Source organism: Triturus cristatus, chromosome 2_2 (genome assembly GCF_964204655.1).
Source record: "Triturus cristatus chromosome 2_2, aTriCri1.1, whole genome shotgun sequence".
In the NCBI taxonomy this organism is placed as follows: domain Eukaryota; kingdom Metazoa; phylum Chordata; class Amphibia; order Caudata; family Salamandridae; genus Triturus; species Triturus cristatus.
In genome coordinates, this window is record NC_140582.1 from 11339778 (window position 1) to 11367022 (window position 27245).

At 44.7% G+C, this 27245-nt stretch overlaps 1 protein-coding gene across 1 annotated transcript in view; it reads left to right on the plus strand.

The window, feature by feature from the left end:
* The window catches only part of LOC146861748 (pro-neuregulin-1, membrane-bound isoform-like), a 386462-nt gene that overhangs the window by 1352 nt on the left and 357865 nt on the right, over nt 1-27245 (plus strand). The gene's annotated exons all lie outside the window — the stretch shown is intronic.

Sequence of the window (27245 nt, forward strand, 5' to 3'; positions counted from 1 at the left end):
AGGACTAGGACAGATTGTGTTTGCTACTTAGTCTAGCACTGTCATATCACATTCGACACTGGTGCAAAATCAGATTAGGACCTGTCGTCGCAAACAAAACTGTGTTTAATTACTTTTTGGAATTGTTTTAGCCAGAACATGATAAATGCATTTTTATGTGCATTTTCTGTGTGGGTTATTTTTGAGAGGGGGATGCCAAATGGGTATGGAACCGTTGGCTCCTTTTCAACCCGAGGTGAAACATTCTTTTCTACCAAATATCAAATACAATAATGCAATAATTCTAAGAAAAGTAATATAACTGGTTGGTTCCTTACGTGGGAATTTAATGGAATTGAATGTATTACATGTGATTAAGGTATGCACACTTGTATATTTTAGGTAGCTTTAATTAGTATATTGGTTGCATAGAAATCAAACCCAAAAGACATTTAAATTGAACTAAAAAATGTGTAAACGATGTTCATTAGCTTACTGCGTTCAAACGCGTGTTCTGTTAGAAGATGCACAAAGAGAACCCTTTACTCATATGATATACAGAGGCTCTTAATTCCACCCCTTAATTCAAGAAAGTGCAAACCTCATAAAAGTATTTCCAAAATAAGCAAGCATTAGCATAGCCAATAGGTCTCGCCTTTGGGACATTATAAGTGTTTAGCCATTCAACAGTTGATGTTGCACCAAGGATGTTGTGCTGCATAGTTAAATACTTATAAGGTCCCAAAGGCAAGACCTATTGGCTATGCCAATGCTTGTTATACATATGTACAGCTCTTGAATTGGGGAGAAAGGAAACCATTTTGCTCTGGATCATCCCTGCTCCACACTCCTGGTGATTTCAAGCGATTACAGAGAAACATGTTTTCAGATGAAAATTAAGCAAAGCAGATTTGTAGGTTGTCCCTGCTAATGGTCAACCAATCTTTGCGAAAAATGAGCCACACTGCCCTCCAATCACACAGACATATTGCCGCATCAGGGATTCATTTGAATTTCCATTGCGCCTCAGTCACAACTTGCTGCATCTTGATTGTCAAGCCTTCCATTTTTTAATGAAACTACAATGGGGGGTACTCCAAGGGGCGGGTTTCTATTTCGGGCCCTTTGAGTGCGATAGCCTGAACAGTATAGATGGCTGGAAACATCGCTGTCACACAGACCATATTCTTTTATGCCTGAAGACACGTGATGGTGCTGTTGATAACCAAGAGGCATACCCCACCACTAATCTGACACTTTGAAACACTACAGCTTTGCATTCCTCATGGAAGCACCTCAAAGTGCAATGCAAAAAAAGCATTCGTCAGCAAACGCATGGCCGCGGCAGATAGGTTCTCCTATTCCATAACCTATATCCTCTGCGGAACAAATCACCCACAGCCTCTTTTTTATGTGCTTTTGTGCTACAATTGAAAATGCAAACACTCAAGCATTTGCAGTCCTAAGGGATCTTTACATTAATGTAGTGAAATTGGACTTTGCGGACCAGTTGCCCATATTGCTCTACCTGAATGGAACTTTCAGATGTCACAAATATTTTTTCTGGCGGTCTTAGTGATGCACAAAGCAGATTTTTATTTGCTCGGTATAAGAACTATTAAAAACCCATAACTTGAAGCAAAATGTGGATGACTTTTCAATGCCTAACAACCGAGGGCTACTGAACGTTTGATAACAGGTCGAGGTACCCTCATGTGCCTTCCTCGTAGCAAGCCTCGTCTGAACCCTTTGCAAATACATGAGGCAAAACCTATTGGTGCAAATCCTGGGACAACTGGCGCGAAGAATCATTCAAAGCATGTTTTTTAATAACTGAAACTACATATTTAACTATAAAACCGTACAAGCACGATGGTATTATTTAGTAGAGGTAGCGCACCAAATTCTGTCTTAAAAATTGATATTTTATCACGCGTAAAGGTCCCGAATACAGTGCATTGAAGGTGATGGAGAACACACAAACGAAAAAGGCCAAAAAGAACGAATGCGCAATAAAGAACGGCTGTTGATGCTTTCCCGCCTGGCGTGAATGTTTCAGGAATGCAGTGAAGGATAAATGATAAACTAAACATCAGCACAATGCTGCAGGACCCGCACGCTCGTAGTTTCCCCGTTTTTTATTATTGTATTCAATCAGTCGGCAACTTGCTTTCCAGGCTGAAGAGGTTTCCCGCTTTAGACTCCAGAGCAGAGCAATATGCACATTTTTTTTTCCATTGAACACAGCAAAGCCATCAAATTTTAATCTGCTAGCTTGTGCCCCCAATATGCAATTCTATTGCTGAGACAAAAACACAAAGCATGCAGGAAGCTACTAAATGCACAGCAGCATCTGAAATCGAACCGTAGTGGCTTGTTATTATGGCATGCTGACATTATTGGTTCTTGTAAACAGTTACATAATGCCTTCTGAAGCCAGTTTAAAACAGGTGGGGGGAGTGTGGCTGAGAGCACACACATCGATTCCCTTTCCGGAGCGGGCCTTGGGCACCATCTGTTTGGAAGTTAATTACAAACAGATGTTGTCAAAGCTCGCTCCCGAAAGGGAATCACCAAACGTGCACGCGTTGCCATTGAAAGCAATGCAATGCGTGCACGATTTTGGAACAAAAACCCGAATCGATTTCTAAAGGTCTCCTCCTATGCAGCGCATGCGCGCTGCATAGACGAGCATGCGCTGCATAGACGAGACCTAAAAAGGAGCCAATTTACTTTATTCCAAAATACATAGGGGCATATTATCAAGGGCCATATTGCAGCTTTTGCGGCACTTTTTGCTGAAAAAGCGGCAATATTTTTAATCGCCCTATTATCAAGCCTGCGCTAACACGCGTTAGCGCAAGCTTTCAGGCGTTAGCTGTCGCTTTTTCCATCGCCTTGCATGTCAGCGATATTTATCGCTAATGACATGCAAGGTAGGCGTTCCTAACGAAAATAACACATTAAAAGTCGCTAACAGCATTTCGCTGTGTTACCAATGTTGTCCTGCGAAAATAAAATTCATGCTAAGCCACGATGAACGCGGGTTTTTAACACCTGATTAAAACCTGACTAAACATGGTGATACAAGGGAGATTAGCCCTGATCTCCCTCACAGACATCAAAGAGGTAGAGCTCATGCTGCATCATTAGCCCCTTAACATGTACAAAGGTGCAGTTGTGCAGTACAACGTAAGATCACAGCATCCGGCATGTCACATTACATTAATGGTAGCATTGCATACATTTTAAAGTGTTTTTCACGCAGCAGGGTGCGAGGCGGCTGCCAGGTTAATTGTGCCAGTGATCGTGTCATACAGGGTATTTTAAGGGGGTTTTAAGGCATATTCTCACGTTAGCTGCAATGTTATTGTCGCTAACGCCCCGATGCCACCGTATCGCATAAATCACTACAGCATGTTAGCAGCAGTTACCGCGTTCTTTCACTGCCAGTATCGCTTGCTCCCAAACTCTTAATACCATGGTAACAATGCGAAATTCCTCAGGGAAAGTATGCGATTAAAAAAAAAGCACGATATCTGCCGCAGGCGATGATTATTGCCCGTACTTGCTAATATGCCTCATAGTCTTGTTTAAAACTCCGAATACATCAACGCCTTTGCCCTGACACTTACCCTCATCTAATCTAGCTTGCCACCATCCACGGGTGTGCCGAATGAACTTGTCTTGTTCCCTCTCCGTTTTTAACGTCATATCTGTTTGTGTATATGAAAAATAAACATGGGACCCTAGTTGCCCGCAAACACAATACACACCATTTATTTAAGCGCTAGTTTTTCTTTCTCAAAGAAGTTGGCATGAGGTAAACTGGGCATTTCAGAGGCACTCTAACTACAATGCATTTAATATCCTCTGTTATGCATAACTCTCGACCCATTCACACATGCTCAAGCAAGGCATTTCTGAAATTATGTTTTGTGTTAAAATGATGTAATGCAAGATTATGTCACCTGCAACAAGCATGCAGCCTTAAATGCACCTTTTGAGAATGCAAAGTCTACTTTTGTTTTTATCTCAACCAAATAAAAAAGTTAGGATATTTGTTTGAATGGCTAAAAATATCCGGAGGGTCTGAGTAATATGGAATTAAAGCAACATTTGTACAGTGTTAAGCAACATATTTAATCCTCTGCTGAATAGCCTATGGTGAGTCGATTATTCTACACTGCTGTGACATAAGAACGTTTGGAAGTCCTATTTCAGCACACCACTAGGGTCCAGGACCTCAATTTTGCTTAACATCTCGCACTGCATCGTATATTCCTGTAAATGTAAATCTCTGTTTACACTGAATCTGTCATATTTCCCAAGAAAATGTAAAACATATCCTACTATCATGTAAAATTGTTATCCATTGAAATTTATATTGCTTTGACCAACAATATTCCTCAACATAATGTAAACGTTTGTCCTCGTGTAAGGTATTCTGTAATCCTGTTGTGGCAAACTTTGCACAAATAGAAATAGCCAAAATAATTTGAAACAATATTTGAGATTGCTCCTGAGCTGTCCTGGAAGGTGGGACTGTAGTGCTCAAGGTTGAGCAATAGAGGACCACAGGGTTTTAACATCTCTGGTAAGGACAGGCAGCAGCAATGACCTGGAAGGGGTTTCTATGAGGTCCATACCGACTACAACCATGTGCATTGGTGACACCTAAATATTGTGGTCTGGCGGGATCGACAGTGGGACTTCCAGTAACGGATGCATAAAAGTTCACACCTTCGCATTTTTTTGTTGATAATCAACTTTATTGATTTTTAAGAGAATATAAACAACAGCACAGCATGTTTGACCAATAGTCTGTGGCACTTCAGAGTGTTCTTGCTTGCATTGATTGCACGCAGGTAATCATATCGGTCCCCATCCACAGCGCATAAGCAGTACAGTTATTTACACAGGTAAACATCAGTTCTATTCATTCTAACTGGTTCGTCCATTTGCCCCAGACCTTTTTATGTTTGGTTGGGCATCCCTGGGCCTCAAATGCAGGTTTTTCCTGTGCGGCACACCAATCTACGCCCTGGCGCCATTTGGTTATACCTGGGGGTTTAGACTGTGCCCATGTCGCGGCAATGTCGCGCTTGGCTACCGTGGTGGCTGTCCCAAGGAACAGTTGGTCAGCTCAGGATCCATCTAGGCCGTCCATTACTCCCAGGATGAGGCGTAAGGGGTCCTGGGGAATTTGCCAGCTTAGGCTGTTTGTGAGCTTGGACTCTATTGCTTCCCATTACGGGGCAAGGTGGGGGCAGGAGCAGACCATATGATAAAAAACCGCCCGTTCCTGACTGCAGCGCGTGCAGTTCGGAGAAGGACGTAAACCCGCCCTGTAAAGGCGCTCTGGGGTGAGGTAGGCAGTGTGTAGGTAGTATAATTGGAATAGGCGTAGTTCGGCTGAAGTTGTGAGTGTTTTGGGGGCCATAAGGGCTTCAATCCAGTCCACCTCCTCCAGGGGGCCCAGCCATCCCTCCCACCGGGTCCTGAGTGGATCAAGCGTTGTCGGTCCGTTATTTATAAGGGTGCGATATATCCGGGATACCTCGCCCTTCCCCAGGTTCCTCATCATGACCTAAGCCTCTAGTAGACTGAACTCGGGGAGTGTTGTGCCTGTTGAGATGTGTGTGCCGAGGGCATGACGCAATTGCAGGTATTTGTAGAATTGTGAGGCAAGGAGGGTGTAACGCCCCTGCAGGTCTTGGAACGTCCTAATGTGGTCGCCCACCCATATGTCGCCCAGCAGTGATATGCCAATGTAATCCCATTATTTGAACCCCCCCAGCGCAGTCACCCCCCCCCCCCCCCCCCCCCAGCCACGTGCCCTGCCAGAGAGGTGTGTGTTGACTCCGTTTTTTGTCCCAACGCGTGTGTCTCAGGACCATACACCAGGCCAGCAGGACCGCCCTGGTTATTGGCGGTATTGCTCTAGGTATTGTTCTTCCATATAGGAATGCTTGAATTTGAGGGAACTCCAGGTACTTGACCTCGGTTTTTAGGCCTGGTCAGACCAACCCCCGGTGAACCAGTCGTGGAGGACGAGAATGCCCATGCCTCCATTGAAGGGTGGGATCTGATATTGGGCGAGGGCGATGCGCCAACTTGCCCCTCCCCACAGAAACCCCGCAGCCACGCTGTCCAACTCCTTAAACCAGCTGCGTGGGAAGTGGAAGGTGGTATTCTAAATTATATATAAGAAGCAGGGAAGGATCATTGTTTTAAACCGAGCCACTTTCCAGAGCGGGTTGAGTGGTAGGGTTAACAAAAGAAAACAAGAAAGGGGAGTGAAGAGGTAATGCTCATAGGAGCTATGGAGGTGGATGCGTCCTCCTCTAGTCAAAGATCCACCCTCAGATTGATGTTTAACCATGTCCTCCCAGACTACATGTGTTTCTTACAATTGTGGAAAACACACAGTTTTGTTAAAATACCCCTCACACACCAAAAGGACCCTTGGTGTCATGCTTCATCATAGGGGTTTTCCCGCCCCCTGCGGGACGGGCGTGCTACGACCTACGACTACGTGGGAGCACTATTTCTGGAAAAACAAGACTGTGTTGTGTAGGAGTGTGAGTGGAAGGGTCAGGAGTGAATGAGAGAGTGAATTAAAAAATACCTGGCTCTATGGACTAAAAAACTTTAATATTGCTTTGAGCTGGTATTGTTAAAAGTGGGGAAAAGGGTTGGAGGTATATTGCCTCAATGAGCAGTCCCTCCTATGTCTGTCAACATGTTTCGAAGCCCTCCCCTGGCTTCTTCTTCAGGACCAAAAGGATCCCTTCTACACTCACATTATAAGACAGAGCGATGTCAACAAGATGTCTAAAAATAGGGGTGTCTAAGAAAAGTAGTGTATATACATGTAGTTATTACTACGTGGTGAGCATGCCAAATAACCATGCTCAGTATACAATACCTAAATAGGTATACTACTTTGTAATCTGGAAAAAAACACAGTATTAAAAGGCAAGACATAACCATCATCCATCGTAATCGTGGGTGACCTGTAAGGAAGGTGATATGTAGTGATATATTTTCTCTTATCCGTAATAGTGATGCCAAAGCTGGTGCTGTGTCCTGCTGGTAGAAAAAGTGACAATACAAAGACAAACATACATTGAACATAAAACACACACTCTATATCAAAGGACCGGTATTAGCGAGTCCAAAAGATGATTAGTGCAACCTTAGAAACGAATAGTATTATTTAAATAAGTGTTGTGCCTTGAGAGACAAGTACAATTGGTAATGAGGTTGTCTACGTACTTGTTCCCTAAGGAGATAATGCCCCATGAGCCTTAAAACAGGTGGGAAGGGTGCCTATAGTCACACATACTCCAAGGACACTGCCTCTCCTATGTCTCGCCTCCCCGTGGCTCTGTTGAACAATGGGACTGCGTTGGGAGGGCCCGTAAGTAGTAAAGTTAATTGGCATCATTACTGCCAAATTAGTATTCTATTGGGAAACAGTGTTTCATCTGCTGACAGTCCCCCAGAAGTAGTTTGGACGAACTACTTTCTGTTGCTGTCGTAGCCTGGTCGCGGGGCTGCGAAAAGCGTGTTGGTGACTAGACTGCCAACCTCGCTGTTGCAGGTGAAGAAAGACTGCTCTCTGTGACTTACTTCGCTGAATCACCTCGCTTGTGCAGGTGAAGAAGGACTCCCTCTGTGAGTCACATTCAAGAAAGTGGAAAATGGTACCGCTCTCCGTATAAAATGCTAAGGGGGTGTGTATGGAGAATAACCAGTACGTTCTCCAAAACTAATGTGTTTATAAAGCAGAGAAAAAACAATCGCACAAAAAAGGACTAAGGGGGGTACGTATGAAGAATAGCCAGTATGTTCTTCAAGACTGATATTTTTCTAAAGTAGAAAAAAAGGCATTCGACCAGAGCATACTCCGTGTGGTCATAATAGAAGTGGTTCACGAGGTGTTGGGAGAATCATGAAAAGATACAATGAGAACGAACCACTGTTCCTAAAAGTTGGCGTGTCCATGTGTATTCAAAAAATTGCGTCACCACTGTTGAAAGGTCGGAATAGGGAGGGAAAGAAGAGGACAATTATTTATTTATTTCTCTCTTCTTCTCAATGGGCGTCATGTGATAGGTGTCCATGTAGCCAAGGACAGTTTAGGACCAGACCTCAGAGGGTCTCCTCAATTGCCACTTTATTGTGATAGAAGGGCAGATGATTGAAACCCATGGAGTCACTATATTACCGGTACAGGTTGGCATTCATTAGGCAGTTTCTTGGCCCCATAACTCTGATACACTGCTGTTAATCCTTACAGAAAAGGGTTTTTAGAAACTGAGAGGGATCAGGGAAATTGAACCCAGAGTATGTCGTCGTTGAGACCATCGATGTGTATCCCCAAACGGAACACCCACAGTTGTTTTCTCAAAAAGACCATTCTCGCCATTCAGTTGTTCAATTGCGGTCCATTGTAAATCATCCACAGTGTGTTGGGTGGTCAGGTAGTGGGTTGCCATCTTGGTTGTGCTCTTCTTGCAGAGAACGTTGCTCCTATGCTCCCCAATGCAAACCTTGACTGGTCTTGTCGTCATGCCTATGTACTCCAGACCGCGTGGGCAGGTGACCATATGCATAACATTTTTGCTGTTGCAATTAGTGAACCTCCTCTGTTCCCATTCGGTGCCATTCCTGAATTTTATGTGCCTGCTCTTCCTTGTGAGGTAGCACGTACATGCGTAGTCTGGGAGGACATGGTTACTTAGCAAGAGAAGGGACTTCAAGGGCTATTTAGGGAGGTCCAACATACATGCCCTTTCAAACTCTAATCACAAAAGGTATGCAGTTCCTCAAGGCGGATAAAGTGATAGAGAGGTAGGACGAAGGGGATCTAGGTGTCATGCTTCATCATTTGGACCTGCTCCTCGTCGGGTCGGAGCTGCAATACCCGACGGGAACCCGTAAAGTGGCTCTTTAGCGGAGATCTTTTCTTTCTTGCCGTATGGTGCTGTGGGTGTGAGGGGTCTAGGTGGTGTAGATGCGGTGAAAGTGAGTGGTATTAAAAAAGGTTGGATAGTCCAAATAAGACTTTTATTGAGGCTGGCTATCCGCCCCTTTACGGGTGTCCGTCGGGTATTGCAGCGCCGACCCGACGAGGAGCAGGTCCAAATGATGAAGCATGACCCCTAGCTTGCTGGGTGTGGGAGGACTCTAGTTCCGATAAGGAGGATCCCCTTCGTCCTACCTCTCTATCACTTTATCCGCCTTGAGGAACTGCATACCTTTTGTGATTAGAGGACATGATTAAACATCAATCTGAGGGGGGATCTTTGAGTGGTAGGGTTGCCAGCGCCTGAGATCCTCTTTGGCTTTTCTAACTAGTGGGGTAATTTTTAGTGCCCACTCTAGGTCGGGGAGCAGGGCAATCCATATCCCCAGATATTTGAATGACGGTTGCCTGATGGGAATGGTTGATTGCCAGTCAAAGCATTCCCTGGATGGGTGAAGGGGCAGCAAGGTTGACTTTGTCGGTTTGAGCCGGAGGCTTGAGACGTTCTCAAAGGTTTGGAGGGCCCAGAGGCACCTAGGGCCGGAGTTGGCTGGGTCTGCCAGGAAGATCAGGACATCGTCCGCATACAAGGCGATTGTGTCGGTGTGGTGGCTCCGAGGCCCAGCCAGCCCTGGATCGAGTCATCCGACCGAACAGGGCACGCCAAGGACTCCATTGCCAATGCAAATAGGAGGGGTGAGAGGGGACAGCCTTGTCTTGTGCCTCTTTGAATCAGGAATGCCTCCGACAGGGCTCCATTGATGAGCACTGTGGCGCTGGGGTTAGAGTAGAGGACCTGAACAAAGCACCTGAATTGTTGACAAGGCCCATCATCGTCAAAACATCCTCCAGGTAGAGCCAGTCGATCGTTTGGAAAGCTTTTTGAAAATCAACAAGGAGGAGTGCGAGGTAGGGGGTAAGTATTTGATGGCGCGCAAGAGCCAGATGAAGGCATCTCAGACAGTGTCTGGTGCTGCGCGCTGGCATGAAGCCACACTGGTCTGGGTGGAATAGTTTGTTAAGGAATGGACGCTGGCGTTGGGCCAGAATCGTGGCGTATATATTGACCACCCGGATCGCGGTTTATATCTTGACCTCTGTGTTGATTCGCAAGATCGGGCGGTAGTCTGCGCAGGCGGTTGGGTTTTGGGAATAACTGCAATGGTTGCCACATCCGTTTCTAGGGTGGGGGGGGGGGCCCAACCTCTGCAACATGTTGATATAGAGCAGAGAGATGGGGGACCACTAAGTCTCAGTAAGCAGCATAGTATTTCTGAGGGAAAACGTCTGGCCCCGGTGTTTTCCCGGCCTTCAGCGAGGAGATTCCACCTTCGCATTTGTACCAGAGTCTGACTGATAAGGAACAGTACAAATTGGAAAGTAAAGAAATGCAATTAATTGGCCTGTTTTTGCTAGTGTTTTCTCCATGCCATGTGGTTTGCTAATAAGTTACTCACCAGTTCCCCGTCCCCAGGTGAGCTCATTTTGTTTTTTTCTAGTGGACTAACTGATTAATGCAAACCTGGTATTTTTCTCTCCTTGTGGTGATGTAGATCTGTACTCTGTCCCCACTAGATGACTTTATTCTCACCATTTGAGATTGTTTCACACCTTGTCTCTTTTTTATGCACGTGGGGTACTTTAATGTGCCAAGAGGTCAGTTAGGTATTTGTAGCAAGATTGTATCTCACTGTATTTAATACCTTCGACTCGTTTACTGGTATTTTAAACTTCGGTGTGTTTTAGAAAGTTCCTGCTATGTGCTGAGGGTCCGGTCATGTTTTTTACTAGCACAATGTGAATCAGTCGTATACAGTTAATTCCCAGGTCTTTTGGAATAGATATCCACAGGACTAGTAGATCATGCTTTTGAAAGCATTAGTATTAAGCATTGTCACATACAATAAGGAGTTGGCCTAACGGCTAGGGCGCTCGACTTCGGACCTGGGGAACTGGGTTCGAGTCTTGGTAATGACGCTGAATATCCTGTGATTCTGGGAAAATCACTTAATTTCCCCGTGCCTAACATAACTGGTGCTATGTAAAGGCGCTGATTGGATTCGGGTCAAGTTCGCGTTATATAAAACTATGGAAAAAAGATAAGCACTTGTGTATGTGTCCTGCAACATATATTTTGATGGAAGAAGTACTGGCCATAATTTGTGAACAAACGAGTAATAGAGATCGTCAATGCGTTCTAAAACAAGCTGGTTTGCCGCTTAAAGCTTGAAAAGCAGCGTTTGTCGAAAAGAATCCCTTTTGCCCCCAGCAATTGATAATTGCTCTCTGAAAAGGTTGTCCTTGCTAAATTATGCATCTATTTTAAACATGCATTAAAGTCTGAAATCAAGAATGCACGTATTTCTTTTAGGTTTAAATGACATTAAGCCAGGTATGGTGACTCAGTAGATTTATGCATCCACTACAGGGATCTAAGTTTAACCTCATGGTGACTGGTTCAAACCCCAACAGGTTCACTCAGTTCTTCATTCCGTAGTTGATAAAATGAATATCATTGAGTTGGGTTATATCAAGATACCCTTCTAGGTGATATGTATTTTTGTTGCTCCCCATACTCAGATCTGCTGTTCTCTTATTGTCCACAGGCACTTTTAAATCAGTCCTTTTACTGTAGGTAATACGGTGATGCTCATTCAGTCCACCAGTTACCACAATCATGCCTTTGTAATCATTTTCCATGCATACTAAAAGAGTCTTTCAAGGTATTATTAAAAAAATAAAACTGTAACAGAAATGTCGACCTCTTCGTGTTACTGTAACCATTTTGTAACAATATTCCCAAAGCATTTTGAAGTGGTCGGCACACTGACGTGTGTACCTTAGTCCTTGGTTCATACTTGGACATGTTTGCAACTATCTGCCCAAGTGCACTATAGTGTTTGCAGTATTTAGTATTCATTTCACTCACATTTATAAAGTTTGTGCTATTAAATGCGCGTGCAACAATGTAGCAGCAGCGAAATAACTGCTCTCCCCAGATGAGTCACACCAATGACAAAACACGTTTCATTAAATGATCAGCTTATGCATCCCAGATGAAAACATGAAGGAATGCTTTCAAAAGTATTTTTGTTTCTGTGCAGGAGGAGGCTTGCGAGGGTCTACCACTGCTCCAGACAGACCTCCAGAATCAGCAAAACACTTTGCAGTGCCCCTGTCCTTTTTTATGGACCCTATTTGTCATAGTAATAGGACTCTGTGTACTGTGATACTCTAATTTAGTGCCATAGTCGGTGTAGTCATGCCCCATTGGGTTATTTCACTTTACATTAAGACTATTACATGTTGGCGTCGAAGTTAAATGTCCTAAGTGGGCTGTAGTTAGTATTTAAACTACCCATATATATCAAACCAAATATATGGCTTTGTACCTCAGCGTTGTTTTAGCTGCACTGTAGTGGCACAGCTAGGGAAATTGCCATAGCTAATATATATAAATAAGGGTTTCTCTACGACTTAAGTCATCCCTAAAGTGTGCTTTGTAAGCTCACAGGTCTGGGTGCTTTATATAAAAATTGGGCCATATTCAGGGCCACTGGGGTTATGTGGCAGCGGAGCATCAAATTATGTTGGAGTGTTGACTAAATTATGTGGCAAGAAAAGGCAAATCGTGGAGCATAATGTGGCACATCTTTTGACAGCAGTACTAAATTATTTTGTAGATTTTACACAAGATTAGACTGTCTGGGCAAAGGTTTCACATCACTAGTACCAGTTTAACAACCAAATACAGAAATAGGCAACTGAAAGAGGACCAACTAAGAAGGCAACGCGGCACACCACAAAAGTTTAGTAATATCCTGAGTTGACCATTTCCTCAGGTAATGTCCCTTGGTTGTAGAGTTCATGAAAAGATACACTTCATTGTCCGTTCTTGATAAAGTTGTTATGTTGTGTTTATTTAATTGGTAACCAAGTAAGTATCCAATGTTCAGGACGCAGCCAAAAAGTAATTTTTCCCATTCTTTAAGATGACCTCTGTCTAGATCCTCAAATGAGGGGAAAATCAGAATTCTAAGACACCTGGGTACCTGTCCTTTTTCTATGTATTTGCGTAGAACTGTAGTGTCCCACCATCTAGAGAGTTCCTGACGTTTTAACCTCTGTAGTCTGATGAATTTTTGTCTCATCCCTTCCTTGTCAGGTGGTTTAGTACTGGTTTGTCCTGAAGTTGTTACATTGTTAAATAGATCTTCTAATAAAGCATCTCTATTATCTTCAAAATTCGCCATTGTCGGATTTCAGAGAGAACAAAACACAATTTATGTATAGCAAATCCTACTGTCAATGTAAAAAAATACAGTACAGTATGAATGATGTGAAGTCAAAGGTAGAACGAGTGCTAGATCAGCAAAAATTAATGTACATACAAAAGGCTTTGTGGATATGCTACAGTGACCTGCACATCGTAGAGTACACAATAGTAATAGCACCAAAGAGTAACAACATTATTTGCGCCAATCAATCGTATTGGGTGCCGACATATAGCCAAATACTCATCGACTGTAGCATATCCACAAAGCCTTTTGTATGTAAACTGAAAGAGGACCAGTTAACCTTTAAGAAAGGTCATCCACTGCACACCAACGCACATCCCCACTATTTTAGTAACTTTTTATTCGTTTGACATGTAACATGTTTTTTATTGTTTGAAATTTGCAGGTTATGCTGCAGATTACGTATTATGTAGCAAACACGACAGGTCCATAATCATGCGAAAAAAGCCGCAGTTGCAGAATCGAGTAATTCCAGTGTCCCTGGACGTATTAGAAATACAGAAAAGTGTGCTCTCACCATTAACAGTTTAAAAAAACTGCATTCAATATGTAGGTAAAGCTTCATTTTCCTGGAACAAACCTAGGTATGGGTGAATTTCTTTTTCATATCTACTCATCACTATTGCAAGACCCGCCTCTCCCTTTTGATAACAGTGGGTTAATTTATTACAGTTAATAAGTAATAACTTTCTATTGGAAACAGGTAGGAATATCGAATTTGGCGTCTAAAGAATTGCAATTTAAAACCCTAATGGTAGTCGGATTTTAAGTCAAACTTCTGAAAATTTCACTTTTAGAACGTTGGCATTTTTCCCCCCCAACCATTGGATCCCTGCATCCTGGGTCACACAACTACCAGTTGGTCTTTGTCTATTACTCACAGACATTGAGACAAAAGGGGGAATAGGTGTTGGCAGGATGAGCCATCTCTCACTTGATGAGGTGGAGGAGATGTCACCTACCACATTTTCACATCACAAAGGGCTCTGCAGAGCACACTCAAAGGATTTTGACACTAGACTTTTTTGACCCCAGGTAAACTGGGGTCAGGGCAAGGAGGCAGGAAATTCCAAACACCTCTTGGGAGTGGAAATATCCAGAACCATCTCCTACTTAAAAGTGCCAGTAGCAGGTTTAAATGTTGGATCCTCATGCCCAACCCTTTTGGACACCTCCTGACCTGTGGAAGACTCGGAAGGACTGCTATGTTGCTCTGCAAGAAGGACTGTTTCTCTGCTGCCTGAGAAAGAGGGTCTGGATCTGCATCTTGAACCCAAGACCACTAGAGTGACTACTAGGACTAGTTGTCTGAACTCCTGATCAGAGCCTCAGGGACAGTAAATGCTCCAAACACATTGAACCCAGCACCTGAACTCTACCTGACGTGAGGCTTCTCATCTAAGTTGTGCAACCTCAGTCCTTGACCCTTGGAAGTGGGCCTGAAACACACTTGTCAACGGTATGCTTGATGCCGCCACAGGACTTCGCTTTGCAACCATGCAGCTTCGGAACCACTGCTGCGCAACACATTCTCTATGCTTTTCTTTGCATTGCACGCCCTTTGTTGACGGCATCCCGGATGATGACACAGGACTCCGCATCGCAACCTTGCAGCTCCTTGGAACCACCGCTATGTGGCACATCCTTGACAAGGGATCTCGCAGCGCTCCGCCAACCAGAATTTAAGGTACTTTGTTCAGCGGTATTAACTTGGTCCCTGTATCTGGCTGGCATTCCATCGTGGTCCGCCTGAACTTATGATGGTCCGGCGCGACCAGATAACCTCAATTGGCCCTTTCTGCTTCTAGGCACTATTTTCTATTAGATCTTTAAAATTGCATATCTCAATTCTGCTGATTTGTTTTTTGTCGTTTTTGTTTTTTGTCGTTTTTGGCCTCAAATAATTTATTACATTTTACTCTGGTTTTTTAAATTGGTGTGGGATTTTTCATGTGTTGTTCTTTCACTTTATTACTGTTTGAAGTGCTGCATACATACTTACCCATCCCCTTTAAGTTATTTTTTTGCGCAAAGCTACCGGAGGGTTAAGCACAAGTTAATTTGGGATTGTTTGTGACAATTATCCTGACAGAAATTGTCACTGCTGCTTGTGGGGTGTTTTACCCCCCCTCCAACCAGTAACCTAATTTCCTACAGGAGGTGAATACCCCATCCTTGGAGCACCGAGTTTCTGGTTGCCACTGATGTGTGGATCCTGGACTCTGAAAGAGGATCCTTTGCATCTTCATTGATAGATTCTGTCCAATCTTTACACTAAAGTGCTAAAGTGAAGTCCGTATTTGTATATTGCAAAAGTCAGCTCAGAGACTGATTATGTGCTGTTCTGCCTTCTCTCCTTATTCCATTCAGATTGATTGTGGCAAGGTTTGTGTCACAAGATGTTGTCAATAAGGTGGGATGAAGCTGGGAGTCTCTGCACAAGAGAAAACTAAAAGAAAGTTACAAAAGCAATGGGGACTGCCCCACTTAACTGCCTGTTAACCAGTATATGTAGCCTTTCTAATGAACAGTAGGCTTGTGGGGGGCGTGGCTAGCAGTCCAAGAGGTAGTCACATAAGTGATGTACTCCGGGCTGAGAATCCGTCAAAAACACCCATATACTTGCGATCGGGGACTAGGTTGCTGACTGCGCTAGTGCAGGCATTTAGGGTTTTCTGGGGATCGGTGCGGCTGCGGGCACGGAGCCCTCCCGACAGGTTCCAGGCCTACTGATGTCAATGGGGTCTGTGACGCCGCGGGCTCTGCTTTCGGCCTGTGCTGCGGCTGGTGCTGCCCTGAGTGGGAGGGTGCCACTGGAGTGCCCCTGAAGGCTGCCTGGGAGAGCCGCTCAGATGTCCTGAGCTGTGACATCGGTGCTGAAGTTGCAGTGCCTCATGGTGCCCCCCCACTGCTGAGCTCCTAGGACCCAGAATGCTGGTGGGATCACTGTTGCCCGGGAGAGGGGGAGGTCGCCAGTGACAGTCCGTCTGGCCCCGCTATGACGTGTTGTGCTCCGTGGAGTGGGGAGCTGCTCTTTCTTTGCTTCTCCACCCCAACAATCAGCGTGGACTTTGCTGGGAGATCGATGGGCCTCTGTAGCTGAGCGATAGCATTGCTGGGGTGGCCTAATGCACTGATCGCTCCTGAGGGACTGCAGGCCTGCACGTCACATCGGGGCCTGCGGCGCAGAGAAGACCCTTCCTGGCCTCCACTTTGACCAATACCGTAGTGTGATGGAAATACCGGCTGGAGCGCCACGGGAACTGCCTGGAGAGGCGGAGCTGTGTTGTTGTATTGAACTCGAGGACCCCCGCAGTGATTATCTACCGCCCTCTTGAGGGCCGACTGTTGTCTACTATCGGCGGAGGCTGGGAGCCATGTGGGGCCGAGGGGGCGGCCCGGCTTGCGCTTGCTGAGGCCTGGATGGATACTACCGGGGACTCTCCTTGATTCCTCCCCCTTGGTTGGAGAACGGCGGGTGGGCCAGAGGGTGGATCAGCCCTTACTTTCACTACCATAGCCATAGTAGTGAGGGGTGCCTGGTTAATTAGAGGCCTTGTGGCCAGAGCCGGCGGCCTCCCCTGTTGTGTTCCAGTGATGTGAGTGGAGGGAGGGATGGCGCCCGCTGCAGATACCCTCTGTTGCTGGCTGTGAGGACCCCACGCCCGATGGAGGATCCCGAGCAGTAGGTGGGCCAACCGAGGACCTGGTGCCTGAAGCACGGGACATGAACACGTATTGAAGTCTGTAGCGGAAGCCTCCTGCAGACAGTTCATTAAAGTAGAAAGAGAGGCAAGGCGACCTTGGTGGTTTAACTGAGCCACCTGAAACCAAGGATGAACCATTGACCCACCGAGTAGTGCCAGGGGAGGAGGGCCACCCACCAACAGCCTGAACATGTTCACACAGCATTCCCTCCCTCCCCCCCCCCCCCCCCCCCCCCCCAGGCCAGCTCACGGAGTCATCTTCCGAAGGTAGAATAAACCCCTGAAGCATACTGGCTCTGCAAATTGCCTGGGAAACTGACAATAGACCTGCAAATCACTGGCACATAGGGGAGTGGAGCTACCATCTCCTTTTCATTCTCCTCTGAGTTTACTTTGCCATTTACATTGGGGTGCACAAAGACAAAGGCAGCTGCGGCATCGGTGAGGGCCCGATCCTGATAGTCACCCTCTGAGGCCACCTCCATGCACTCTAAGCTGGGTGAGAGTGAAGCTCCAACCCCCTCCCAGGTAAACTGGACCTGATATTACAGGAAATACGGTAGTCCAGATCGGCCATTGTACAGCAATAGGGTACTACCTCTACAGAAAACTATCTGAAAGGGTCAAGGACTCTGAACTATCGCTGGACTCAGTGGCACCTAAGGTGAGAGAACATCAAGTGCAACTCCTACAACTATGCCAGCAAATAGAGACCCTTCAGGCCAGCACAGACGATGCAGAAAGGAGGTCCCGACGGAACAATCTGAGCATAGTGGGCCTTCCTGAGGGATCGGAGGGCCCACAGCCGACCACATTTATCGAGGACTGGCTCAAAACAAAAGTGGCTCCCACAGGACTGTCATAACTCACCGTAAACAAGCACATCAGGTTCCTACTAGAAAACCCATTCCTGGTGCAAACCCTCATCCGATCATAGCCAATATTCTAAACTTTAGAGACCGAGATCTTCTACTGCAAGCAGCCCATGACAATGGCCCACTACAGTTCAATAACGCAAAAGTCTCAATCTTCCCAGACTATACACTGACAGTCTAGCGTAAACGCTCCACATTTCTGGAGGTCAAATCTCCAACTCGCGCAGCTGGCCTTACGTTTGCTCTCCTATTCCAATCCAAGTTAAAAATCCTTAATAACCAGCTTTCCTTCTTTTTTCAAACGCCTCAGAATGCATAGGACTGGTTGGACAGAAATTTCCCGGAAATGGGGGACATTGGCCACCGAGAATGGTCACAACCGAAACCACAGAGACTCCCACATAGGCGCAGAAAGGGACTAACTACACAAAACAGCATGGCGTGTGCTCCATCTCCTACGGTGGTATTGGAGGGCAGGAGGCTCTCTGATTGGCGACTGCTCTGAGGTCTGTCCAGCCACTTATTCGCTCCAGTCCCTCAGCAGAGGCAACATCGGACTCCGACTCAGGAGCGTTGCTTTGTTTCCCTCAGTGTCCACACAGCTAAGTAATGACCCGTTGGGTTGAGCATTACTGTGATGTCGCCTTATTGGGAGGAGGGGGTAAGGCCGTTCCGCCTTGTATTTCCCTATATTTGTTCATCCTGAAGGGACTCTGTGTTTGCTGGTAGGTTCTATTAATTCAGTTTGCTACGGTCCAGAAGATGCATAGTTCCTGTAAGTGAGGTCGCGACCTGGTTCCCATAATGCACATTTCTGCTGATCTATAAGCCTAGGGATACTTCAACACGTCGTACTATAATCCTTCGTGGCCCGGCTCGTACTGGGCTGTACCACCTACCGCACATAGCCTACTCGTCCACCACATTAGTATCCTACCCCACACGCAAAGGCACTTGTTATTGCACAGTTAACCATGTTACCATTTTAGTTTCAGTTTGGTCGACTGAAGTTGACTCATTAGACCGAGTATTGTAATATTGTTTATTTGTTATGCTTGACATTGGTCTGGACGCTCACATTTTGGAAGAGTGTGGCTGGGGGTTGTGGGGCCGCTGATATCCATGTTATCTCATAAATGGCATTGGGGATTAATCCATGCAGTGTTGTCACTTGGAACATATGGAGTGTGAGCTCGATCCACAAGCGGCACAGGATATTGGCCCGATTGCACCAACGCCACTCTCAAATAGTATACCTGCAGGAAACACACTTAATGCCCTCCGAAACCCTTAAATTACATACGAGATTGGATGGGACAATTGTATTCTACCGCTAATTCAGCCTATTCACGTGGAGCAGCAGTGTGGATATGCGCAGGGGTCCCATTCTCTCTGATCGATAGCAAAATTGACGTCCAAGGTAGATATGTGTTCTTGAGAGGCACGTTGGATGGTAAACGGGTGGTACTGGGGTCCATATATGCACCTAACGCCGATCAGGAGGCTTTTATGTCCCGCCTATCAATCGCCCTATCGGAATGGACACAATATCCCTGGCTGTTGGGGAAAGGGGATTTTAATGCGGTCCTTGACGTGGGGCTGGATCGATCTCACCCCCCCACTACCGGGTACTATAACATTTTTTACAGATCCCCAGCACTCGTCCGAACAATAACTTTTAGATCAGAAAAAGTACAGAAATAAGCACAGAGTATCTTGAACATAAGTAATGTTTCTTGTTCTTTATTTCCTGTGTGTCTCCAGGTTGAAAGATCTCTTAAGACAGTGGCAGCCGACACGTGTTTCGTCGCACAAGGGTAATATCCCGCAACTTTTTCAAGGCTCTGTCTTTTTAATAGAGGCTTGGTACCGTACTCAGCTTCGGAGACATAGACTGTCCGTGTTTCTACGATACTCCATCACCACACACGGGATCCGCTATTTGTGATATTTTTCCGCATCCGGACCTTTGAACATCATACGGCTAGGATTGAGATGATTTTAATCCCCCGTGGGACGGAATTAAAACCATGATCTATAAGCCTCTATTAAAAAGACAGAGCCTTGAAAAAGTCACGGGATATTACCCTTGTGCGACGAATCACGTGTCGGCTGCCACTGTCTTAAGAGATCTTTCAGCCTGGAGACACACAGGAAATAAGGAACAAGAAACATTACTTATGTTCAAGATACTCTGTGCTTATTTCTGTACTTTTTCTGATCTAAAAGTTATTGTTCGGACGAGTGCTGGGGATCTGTAAAAAATGTTTGAAAGTATTTGTTGGCCCGGGTCACAAAGATTTAATTTTGAGGAGGTTAGTGGTTCTCCCCACCCTGCAAGCACTGTCACCCAGATATTGCTTTCCCAACTAATCAATTAGTGGTATTCTTCTTATTAGCGCCCACAAACTACAAATATACCACTGTAGCTAATCCTCATACTATAACAATACAGCAGGCTAAGGTCCTGCGCCAGTGAATGGTGGGGTGGAACCTAGACGATGTCTGGCGACTCCTGCATAAGAACATGCAAGAATATTCATTTTTTTTCACACCCCTATGGCATACACACTCGCCTAGATAGATTCCTATGCACGCCAGACCTACCCCATCTGTATTACATACTACTTATTTAGGCAAGACTATCTCGGATCATAAGCCTCTTAAATTAACCATTAACTGGGGTCGGGTCCCCTCCCCGATCCCAACATCGCGCTTACAGCCTTCACTTCTGGAGGACCCTGTGTTCAGAAACACTATTGCCACGTCAATCACCTCCTACTTTGCCTACAATGAAGGTACAGCCACAATGAGATCCATAGAGTGGGAGGCCCTTAAAGGGATGATTCGAGGGGTCTCGATGGGGGCGATGGTGGGTGCCAGACGTGAGGTCATCCGAGATATCACAGAATTGGAAGAGACATTGAAATCACTAGAAGTAGTGGCCCAGGCCGACGCAGGTGAGGAAAAGAAACTTCAAGAGGCCAGAGTGAAGTATGCAGACCTGCTGGAGTGCCTGAGGCAAATTGACCTGAATGTATATAATTTTCGCTCACACGCAGAAGCTGATAGGTCCAGGACATTGCTGGCTTGTATAATACGGCCACAACCTTCAACCACGCCCGTACTAGCAGTACATACTAGGGATCACAAACTGGTTACCACACAGGTTGAGATTGAGGCGTTCCAGGATTATTATACGCGCCCCCCAGCTCTCGTCGGAGTCCACTGATGAGTTTCTAGTATCCATTCTGCTTCCTGTTGTCCTGCATGCAAGTGTTGCGGATTTGGGGGCTCCGCTTACTTCAATCAATATTCGTGGATCTATAAAAGAGCTCGCCTGCAATAAAACGTCGGGCTCAGATGGGATCTCCATCGAATTCTACTCCACGTTTGCGCCACAATTAGTCCCCAAGCTACTGCAGTTGTATGAGACATCACTAGAAGAGGGAGTTTTTCCGCCCACAACTAGGGGGGCAATTGACTTCCTTATTAAAACCAGATAAACCCCCCTATGGATCTCTCCTCCTATAGGCCCTTATCTATTCCCAACACAGAGTACAAGATACTTAGTAAGATTTTACTGTTGCAACTACTTCCCCTTCTTCCTGGGCTGATATATACTCACCAATGTGGCTTTAGACCTCGGCAAAGTACCTCCCTGAATATTCGTCGCTTATTCACCTTAATACATGTGGCTCAGGATCACTTTCCACATGCAGATTGTTTGTCCTTAGATATCCAACAGGCTTTTGATACTCTCAGCTGGTGTTCTATGCCTTCGACACTTAGCAAATTTGGGATTCCCCCCAACTATTGTCGATAGGTAAAATTACTTCACACCAGGCCAACAGCGTTGGCAAAAACGGGTTTCAACGTCTCCTCTGCATATCATATATTTTGTGGGACATGCCAAGGCTGCCCCTCTCGCCACTAGTATTTGTATTGGCTTTGGAGCCCCTTGCCCAACACTAACGCCAAGCAATGATGACATATGGCATATCTATAGGCCCGGCAATCCACTTGGTATCTCTTTATGCCGACGATATGTTGTTATATTTTAAAGACATGCAAATGGACTTGCATACAATAGCTACTCTGCTGACTCAATTCGGGTCCGTATCGGGGCTGCACCTTGACTCAATTCGGGTCCGTATCGGGGCTGCACCTGAATGCCTCAATCTATAGCCTACTTCTTTTACAGTATTTACAATCTGTCTGTTTTACAGTTCAGCCGGGCACAGCTTAAGATGGAACCAGTCAGATTTAAGTACCTGGGTATCCAAATATACAGAACTAATCCTGATTCATTGGCGGGAAATCTGGTATGTACAATCAACTTCCTAAAATCGCAGATAGCTTTTTGGACTAAACTGCTGTTCCCACGACAGACCGACTAGAAGTGGCCAAGATGGTCATGTTGCCGAGGCTCCTGTATCACTTTGTGAACCTAAATAGGGATTTTAAATAATTTTTTCACAATATCACAAGCACATTTTCACATCTATTTCTGACCACTACTGTCAGTACCAGCGGGTCTTCCTCCAGGTGGAGGTCAGCATTTTACAAAAGAAAATGACCCAATGATGACGCTGAAACAGTACACAAAAGGCGGAGAATGAAAATATACCGCCATCGGCCTGTGTAGATGTATGAGGGTCTTTTTTTGACGGACACTACCGAAAAGACCCTGGTAACACAGGACAAGTGGTCCATTCTCTCTCTCTCCCCCCCCTTGATTTAAAACTAACCATTGGAAGCCGAATGGACCATAGCTTCTCTTTCCCTCCCCTTTGATTATGATATATTGATTTATTGGCTAGCGGGCCATAATCTGTTTGAAATTGGGTATACACCTACACAACTATGGCTCTGAACACTACAGAAGCTACTCTGTCCAGAATCCGGGAGAATGAGGATGCCCCTTGCTTCTCCAGATGGCGCTCCACTACTGGAAACTAGCACTGAAATATACCAATACACCCACCCCATACGCCCCAAATATTCCCCTCTGCGCCTTGCCGACTATGCAGGGGGTTCCATCAGCCAACAGGTTAGAGCCTTGGAAGGAGTCTGGAGTTGTGACGGTAAGCTGCCCTTTCACCAACGGAACCCTAATGCCCCACGCCGAGTTTGTGTGAACCCATGAAGTACCTACCACATTGTTTTTGACCTACGCCACTATAACACATTTTATTAGTCGACATTGGCTCGTGGAACAATGAGAACCTTTGAACTATTACAAGCATTACACATAATGGGTCATGGGAGCCACTTGGTCAGATGGTTGCACCGGGGATTGAGGGAACATTTAGACGTCCCACTAGCCTCTCAGGCAGAAGTGGGAGACGGATAATGCAAGGGCTCTCACGGACAAAGAATGGGCGCTTTCGAGTCTCTTGTAATGTCCGGTTTAAATTCATACAGTTCTCAATATTGCATAGGGCATACTTAACGCCACATAGGTGCATGCAATGTACCCTTCAGCCTCCTCAGACTGTCTTGTTGTTACTTGCCTGATAGTGCTGGAGCGGGTAATATAAAAATATTTGGTATACCCAATCCATTTACATAAGTTTTATTAAAACAACTGAAGAACTAATTCTAATGAATAATAATGTGTGGTAATTGAATTAATCAACCTTATTAACCAAGAGAATACACGTGGGAATGCATTTGCATGGCTAGAATAATAAGTGAACTAAGTTTGTACGCATATTAAATTTATATGTTTAGCTTAAGCAACGTTTGTGTTTTGCGCTTAAATAAATCAGCATTAACGGCTTTAAATGTCGCATATGGCTAGATAAATGCATACACATAAGGGTATTAGTGAGGGGATATCATTGTTTTATTCATTTCTATGTATTACGTTTGTGTTTCTTTTACCTTAAGTTGACTATTTCGGCCTACTAAAAGATGGCTGCCGAATGAATCCTCGCTAAAGTACATGACTTCATGCAATAAACAATGGAGGAGGGCGTCTGCACTGACTACATAGCGGCCTCTCCTTGAACCCCTGAACCAGGTCCATTAAGACGTTATTCCATGATTTCTCTTTTCTAGGCATTTTCTTCCTCCACTTTCTCCTTCCGTTCTAAGAGGAAATAATCCTTCTGTCATACTGGCATCTCGCCACCTTCTCATTCTATCACTATGAGTTTCTCGATCATTTGGTCGTCCGAACATGTACCTATATCTAGATCCGTTTCTCTGCTTTTCTCGCTCATGCATCTCATCTTCCCACTCTGTCAATGCCTCGAACTGTGTAGGCATGGGTCGCGGATCTAAACTCATCATCCTCTCCCGTAGGTTCCTTAATATTGCCAAATTAAAAGACCCATCCTCTGGAAACGCTAGAACTCCGTCTTCCTTTGTATACTTTGCCCAATTGTCTAACCAGATACAGGTATGGTACCCATATTTCGCAACCATAAAGGATGCAGTGGTCTTTGCCGGAGGGAGTAACTGTCCTTCCCTAGTCACAATCTTCTTGTCCTTTACAAATACATTTTTTTACTGAACACAGACTTTTTCTTTCTCTCAGGTGAATGATAATACATTTTCCTGTCTTTTTGTGAACTCTTAGTCTTTTCTACCACTGTATGATCTCTAATCCAATAGTAGCGCGACTCTTACTCGCGCACCAATCCTGGCGCGTCTACGTCACTGTCACTACTTCCAATCCCTGCGCGACTCACTCTAACGCACCAATCCTGGAGCGTCTACGTCACTAACTAGCTGTCCAATCCCAGCGCGGTCCTTCTGACGTTTACAGTCGCTACAGCAGCTTCTGCTCCCGACTCCTGTCCTCAGTCTACCCCTCCTTTAAAAAACTACGCGATAGACTTTGTTTCAATTTTTTACAATACTTGTTAGTTACAACGTACAAACATCTCCATTGTCTGCTCCGCTAACCACAGAATAGCAAAAGACCTTTCCCACGAGAATTCTGCTTCCCGATAGCAGCGCTTACCTCTGCCCTACTACAGAATTATTACGTCCGTTGGCAAAGTAGCGCATTCCTCTACTTCACCCTTCTATCAAGCATCAATTAACTGTTTTCCCTGGTATTAAAACACATAGTTGGAAACGCAATGCTCCTGAGAAATAAAACCAGAGTTCCGCAATTAACCCGAATGCTATTTCATTCACGCACTTTCACACAAAGAAGTACCGTTTATTCATACAGAATCCTGCTTTCCCGAGAACAGCGAACAGTCTGTCCTACTACAGAATTATAACATACGTTAACAAAGCAGCGCTTACCTCTACTTTGTCCTTCTAACAAGCTCCGAGAACACCTGCTACCTTTTCAGTAAAAAGCGTTATCGGCATACCTATTGGTTTCCTGGTACTTTAAACCGAAATTTCACAAATAACTCTTAGCTATCATATACTCTTCTTTCACACAGAAATTGTCCCTAATGGCAACACACAGCAATGTCACCGAAACGAACCCAGACAATGCGACGCGCAACTTCAATTTTACGCGTTTTCCCCGTGTACCTACGGGCAACCACAATCCCGTCTTTCCCGAGAACAGCGCTTACCTCTGTCCTACTATGGAATTGTCACCGACTTCTTACATCCCAGAAGCCGTCCAGACTACATAGAACTCAATACGACTTCAACATATAGTGTTAATACATACATCAATACCAATCAGTAATCAATGAGCTATATATACATGCCAAATCATCAAACTAAAACAATAAAAACCATCTCTAGCTACCAAGAATACTGGTGCAGTTCAGAACACAAAATCTCTGCATGCTTCCACGGACGAAATGATTCCACAGTCACACACACATACACACATCATACGCTGGTGGGGCCCATAACACCAACATTCATTCTCATCAATCTATCCGTGCCTACAGAAAGATCTTTAATTTATTTCCGAACTACAGTGCTATTTTCATTGGATAGAGGAAAAACCATCTATTGAATTACCCTAATAGTTCCTCCATCCGGAGGTCGAACAGATCATTTAGTTGTTTATAAATTTGATGGAAACACTTAACTCTTTCTTCACTCAATAAACATTTTCAAAGAAATAACCACCCGACACAGTTCTTCAAACAATAATTTTTCTTTATCTAATTAAATTGCAGGTTAAATCCTAATAAATGCAATAGTATCTTTTGTCATAATTACCTAGTCTGGCTAATTGTCGTTCTTTAAGTCAGAACTGGTCCTCAGAAAAATATCATAGATTCTACCGTCCCTTCCTCTGCTGTCAGCGTGGAGTGCAGCATAGAGTAGCATCGATCAGGGTGCGTCTCGAGCTCATTGGGTGGTAACCTAATTTTCCCTCTCTGGACTACTAATATTTATACTGAATTTTACATATAATAGATACATTTCATAATTTCCAGGCTATTCATTGGTTAAATTCAGCCCCGTCCCAATATTTTAAGAAACAATTTAAAAGTTCTCATACGGATGATGTATTAAACTAGGCGTATGGGAAAATCGTTCCCTGGTCAGGAAAGTATCAGTCTATTGTGAATAGGTGGCTTTTGGTTCCCAATTTGCAACATTTTCTTCCGTGTTCAGGGACATTGGCATCTCGCCCAGAGTAGTCTTCATGGACCTGGTTCAGGGGTTCAAGAAGAGGCTGCTATGTAGTCAGTGCAGACGCCCTCCTCCATTGTTTATTGCATGAAGTCATGTACTTTAGCGAGGATTCATTCGGCAGCCATCTCTTAGTAGGCCGAAATAGTCAACTTAAGGTAAAAGAAACACAAACGTAATTAATACATAGAAATGAATAAAACAATGATATCCCCTCACTAATACCCTTATGTGTATGCATTTATCTAGCCATATGCGACATTTAAAGCCGTTAATGCTGATTTATTTAAGCGCAAAACACATAAACGTTGCTTAAGCTAAACATATAAATTTAATATGCGTACAAACTTAGTTCACTTATTATTCTAGCCATGCAAATGCATTCCCACGTGTATTCTCTTGGTTAATAAGGTTGATTAATTCAATTACCACACATTATTATTCATTAGAATTAGTTCTTCAGTTGTTTTAATAAAACTTATGTAAATGGATTGGGTATACCAAATATTTTTATATTACCCGCTCCAGCAATAGCGGTTTCTTCCATATGTTTTGGACATGTCCCTCCTTACAAGGGTATTGGAGTGAAGTTACTGCGGGCCTATCACATTTATCCGAACATTCTTCTTGGTCCACTATCGAAGCATGCCTCATGGGCCTATCCCTACTCCCAAAAAAAGCTGTGGTATTGCGCTGCTTTACCGATCTTTCCCTAATATTGGCCAAAAGATTGCTCACACAGCGCTGTAAATCCCACTCCGTGCCGAGT